At 37.3% G+C, this 5,591-nt stretch overlaps 2 pseudogenes; both read left to right on the top strand.

Annotated features, from left to right (window-relative positions):
- Window positions 1-613: 613 nt before the first annotated feature.
- Window positions 614-1,359, top strand: LOC105817383 (annotated as a pseudogene).
- On the top strand, window positions 1,356-2,481 carry LOC105817382 (annotated as a pseudogene).
- The last annotated feature ends 3,110 nt before the right edge of the window (window positions 2,482-5,591 follow it).

Raw genomic sequence — 5,591 nt, 5'->3', positions numbered from 1 at the left:
TAGATCAGAATAGTGTCATATACAATCATTCACCATTGTGAATGTTAGACACATGTTCCACGTCGGGTACCCAGATGTTCCACCGGCTTGCTCTCTTTAGTGTATCAGGACTCAAGTTTGGAGTTTTCTCCAACTATGTTATGTTTTATTAACATGTACTCATTTATGAACATTCTTATTTAAGCCCTTTTCTTTCTTTTTTTTTTTAAACCTCTCTCATTTCTGGGCCATGAATTTTACACCCATTTGGAAATTCCAACTCTGGTCAATTTTGAAAATGAAAGGTCGGACTGAGGGGCAGTGGCCCTGGCTGTACACGCCCACTGAGCCTTGGCTTCAGGTGTGCTGCCCCCAGGTGGAAGGGGACGCAGGAGCAGGAACCTCTGGGATACAAGGTCCTTCTGGGGGCTGTGCTGACATGTGTCACTAGAAGGAAGATGGAGAAAGAAGTCAAGCCTGAGGGCCAGCCCTATCCTCTCTGAACTAGGGCCTGCTGCTTTTGCCACCAGGAGAGCCTATTTCTTCTCTTAATCTAGTGCATTTGGGCGTACCAGTGGTCAGGCTGCAGATTGGGACAGTTGCTGACGTTCACTATAGGCACAGAAAACCCCACATGGCACATATACGCTACCAGCAGTTTGTGTCAACTGAAGGTGCTGTAAGCACTGAGCAAATTTCAGTTTAGGAATGAGAGAGCCTGGTTAAACCAAAGCCACTGCTTTTAAAATTGTTCAAGTCTGTTGGTGCACAAAAAGACATTTATACTATGAAAACTTCTTGGGCATTTATAGATCCTAGGTTAAGAACTTCTGTACCTGACATATATGAGTACAGTACAGTGATCTTTCTGAGATAGAGGCTATTTTTTACTTTGGCCAATATATTATGACTAAACTGTTATATGATGAAAAGCAACAACATTTCGTTTATTTTTCCAGTGATCTAGGGTTTGGGACGCCCAGCTCTGTGAAAGAGCATGGGGAAATATATACGGTGATCTAGAGAAACTTCATGGTAGTCAATCAGCAGGACCCGTTGAATTTAGGCACATCTATAAGTGAAAACAGGTGTCACTTGATGGTGAAAGTGATCAAAGGGACCCAGTGAAAGAGCTACAAAAAGAGAAGCTTTGTCTTCAAATTGATTTTTATGCCATCTACCTCACCTAGAAGGAGAGTAGTTAGTGAGACAATGAATACAGACATGACTAAGAACTTAAATCCAAGAACTAGTGGTCTAGCTGTGAAGGTAAAAACAGAAATAATTATGGTATATGGCATAAGAGTACTTTGGAAATTCAGACAAAGAAGAGAGGACTTCAGACTAGAAGAAAACTCAGATGAATTACCTAGTGAATGACAGAGTGCCACAATTCTGAAGGTATTCCCTTTCCTTTAATAAAAGCCCCGCTGTGTGGGTTATATAGGTTGAGCATTTCTTATCCAAAATTCCTGGAACCAGACATATTTAGGATTTTGTATTTTTTTCAGATTTTGTAATATTGCATTACTGGTTCGGCAAATCTGAAAATCCAAAATCCAAAATGCTCCAGTGAGCATTTCCTTTGAGTGTCCTGTTGGCACTCAAAAAGTTTTGGATTTTGGAGCATTTCAGAAATATGCTATGAAAGAAGCAGTAGCCATGAGTTGTTGGAGTCCCATCAAATCGAAATCTTGATGTTGGTGTAAGTGAATACTCAGGTGATTGGTTGAATCAGGGTTCAGCTTCAGATCAATTCACTGTAGAATTTGAATTTAAGTCCCCTCTCAAAAGTTTATAGCTTTAGTGAAGAAGGGCAAGAACTCTCATATGAAGATGGTGAGGTGTATCAAGTTACTGCATATTAGGCAGGGGAGAGTGGTGCAAACTCATTTAAGGAAGATTCTGATATTTCCGTAGCTGACTTGGAAATGTATTTCATGAAATGCAGAGGATCCTTCCCTTCTACCTCCCTGCAGCAGATATTGGGCCTCTGTGAGAACTGGCTTCCTGAAGATAAAGTGAAAGATAAAGGGAAAATAATCTCAGGACAAGTAGAAGAGGGATTTGATGTTCCTGGTTGTAAAAACCAAAGCACCAAACAAAAAACCTTTGGTGAATGATTCCAAAGAGTCAAATGTTGAGGAAAATGATGAGAAAAATCACATCAGCCTCCCAATTCCAAGAAAGTGAACACTGTTCTCAGCTATCGACTTCCAAGAGCGTCATTTAGAGCAGCCAAGAAAATGTCAAAGATTTCAAGAGGAAAGAAACAAATGAAAACGAAGAAAGTATGGAGTCTAGTTTTCCCCTTAATGCCACTGAACTTGGTGTGCTTTGCTAAGGTCAACCTAAAAATGGCTGCATCATCCATGGCAACAAAGGGCACCCTGTGCATGTTTTACATGTGCAGATAGCTAAAGAAAGAGAAATGAGCCTTGGTGTGAAAAAAAAAATCAAATGATTGTGCCAATGTATTTTCCCTATTTGACCTGTTTATAAAAGTATTACATACTTCTGACTATATAACTCTAAAAATTTAGATAAACATAAAATGCATTTTTTAAATTTTTTATGTGTTATCAAACCAAGAAAGTATTTCAGTCCACTTTTCCCCCCCTTTTGTGTAATTTACGTATTTTGGAGGTTTGGAGAGGAGGTAATGAATATTTACCTCCTTTTAGGAAAATTTCACTTCTGTTTATATTTTACATTTGGGGTTTAATGTAATTTGAATTGGATATATAGCTCATCTTGGAAATTTAAATAATTTCCACTTTCTCATAAATGAGAAGAATCTGAAATTTTAAAAATATATACGACCTTGAAATATAACTTATTTAATACCTTTCATGTAAGGAGGTAATGTTGGTGTGAAAGATTTAATATTTAAATTTTAGATATTCTTAGATCTTCTGATCTTTAATTTCTCTGCTCTTTCAGAGGCTCTTAAAATACTCTTTCCAGATAAAAAATAAATTGGAAGTTATATAAGTAAAAATGTACTTATTTTCCAGCCACTTTGGTATGGTAAGGGATAGGTGGTAATGATCTTGTCAATTGAGAAATCTTTGAGAATAGACATCTTTTACCCACAACATAATACTCTTAGGGCATTCTAAAAGAATGTGGAATTGTCCTGGGGGGTCTGACCTGGTGTATCAGGCACATTTTTAAAGCTGGTTTCAGGATTTAGTGAAATCTGTTTACCCTAAGTCAAAAACAAATTTTAAGGCATTTGAAGTAGTTTCTTGGTCTGGAATCCATGATTCCTGGTAGTTGCCTAGGTTTCTTATCTTTGCTTTAAGACAAGTTTAGAAACCAGTGAATTCAGAAAGATGAATTCATAAATTTGATAAACAGAGGATCTGCTCGAATTAAAACTAGCTAGATAGGTTGTAACTTCTCTCTAAATTATCGAGAAATTATGCATCACTTCTTTTAAGAATGACAGGATCACAATTTAGGATTCTAAAATATCTTTCAAACAGTAGATTAGCTTCTTGACTTATATTTAAATATGAATCTTCAGCAACACAGTGAAAATAATAGCATTGATTTAGGGTCCCGGTGTTTTTACCCCGTGTATGACAGTTGTACATATTCAGGTGTGGACAATAAAATCAACTGAACTATTATTTTAGAACAGAACTTAAGGATAATTTTATAAAACAAATCTGTATACCAGTTACTAACAATGTGTTGTTATTATTAGGTCATCAAGTATGAAACGCCCGATTTGAACCAAAAGTATAGTTTATTATATCTCAAACAAGCAGTACATTTAATCAAAGTATGTGTGTAAAGCATTGACACAGTTTTGCCATCTTAATGGTAGTTTGCTTATGCCAGCAGTGAAGAAGCCTGGAGAGTGAGTGACCATGAAATCAAGAAAGGCATTTTTCACAGCTTGTTCAGAATTGAATATTTTTTCTTTCAGGAAGTGGTCCAAAGCCTGGAAGAAGTGGTAGTCAGTTGGTACGTGGTCTGGTGAATATGGTGGATGACAGAGAGTTTCCAGTCCAGCTTCTGTAGTTTGAGCAGCGTTGTTTGTGAAACATGAGTTTGGGCATTGTCTTGTAAGATGATTGGCCTGTCTCTATTGACCAATCTTGGCTGCTTAATTGCAAGCATCCTCATCATTTCATCTAATTGGTTGCAGTAGACATCTGCTGTAATGTATTGACCAGGTTTCATGAAGCTGTAGTGAATAATACCAGCACTGGACCACCAAACAGACACCATTAGCTTTTTTTGATTAATATTCAGTTTTGGATATTTTGTCACTTGATCTTTATCCAACCATTGTGCCAAACACTTGGGATTGTCACAAAGAATCCACTTTTTATCAAACAATATAGTGTGGAAATGGTTCACCTTTATGTTGTGACAACAAAGAAAGGCAAGCTTCGAGAGATTTCTCTTCTGAGGCTTGTTTAATTCATGTGGAACCCAACTATCCAGCTTCTTTACCTTGCCCATTTGTTTCAAATGGTCCAATATTGTTGGAATAGTCACATCAAACCTCGCTGCTAATTCACACATAGGTTGAGATGAATTCACTTCCATCATAGCTTTCAGCTCATCATTATCCACCCTGGTCTCACGTCACCCATATGGCTCATTTTCAAGATTAAAATCACCAGAGTGGAACTTCTCAAACCATTCACATAGTATGTGGTCATTAGCTACATCCTTTCCAAACCCTTTGTTGATATTTCGAGCTGTCTGCACTGCATTGGTTCCATGACAAAACTCATATTAGAAAATAACATGAATTTTTAATTTATCCATGGTTTCACAAAAATTGCTCTAAAAAAAAACTTGAAAGATAACCACAAGACAAATGATGTTTTGAAAGACAGAGGATGTACCTTCACAATCAAAATAAAACAAGAAGTGTCAAAGTGAAATGTCCGAAATGTCAACTGTCAAATTCAATAATTAAGCAAATCAGATATCAACCCTATAAACTTCAAAATCAAAAATCCCACACCATATGACTTATACTCATGCATACAAATGCAAATAGGAGACAAATGTATATAGGGATCAGTACTTTAGCCAGAGTGGTCCTCAATTATAGTATAGTTTGTTTTTTTGTTTTTGTTTTTTTTTGAAACAGGGTATTGCTCTATCACATGGGCTAGAGTGCTGTAACATCAGCCCAGCTCACAGCAACCTCAACATCTTATGCTCAAGTGATCCTCCTGCCTCAGCCTCCCGAGTAGCTGGGACTACAGGTACACATCACCATGCCTGGATAATTTTTTTCTATTTTTAGTAGAGACTAGTTCTCCTCTTGCTTAGGCTGGTCTCAAACTCCTGAACTCAAGGGATCCTCCTGTCTCAGCCTTCCAAAATGCTATGATTACAGGTGTCAGCAACCACACCCAGCCAGTACAGCTTTATTAATTTGAAATTTATAATACTTCAACTGTACCTAGTTAGAATTGATCCCGAGGAGAGTTGGTAGTATAAATGAGATTATAAACAACATACATCCAGGCTATTTGTATGCAATGATTATGCTATTTACAAAACATTCAAATCCATGTGCCACTGGAGTCTCATTCCACATACCTATGGATTACTAATGTACTCTTGATTGT

This window comes from Propithecus coquereli, unplaced genomic scaffold, assembly GCF_000956105.1.
Source record: "Propithecus coquereli isolate 6110/MARCELLA unplaced genomic scaffold, Pcoq_1.0 Scaffold41, whole genome shotgun sequence".
Classification (NCBI taxonomy): domain Eukaryota; kingdom Metazoa; phylum Chordata; class Mammalia; order Primates; family Indriidae; genus Propithecus; species Propithecus coquereli.
Note: the sequence above shows the minus strand (reverse complement) of the source record. Positions and strands in the feature narration are given on the sequence as shown.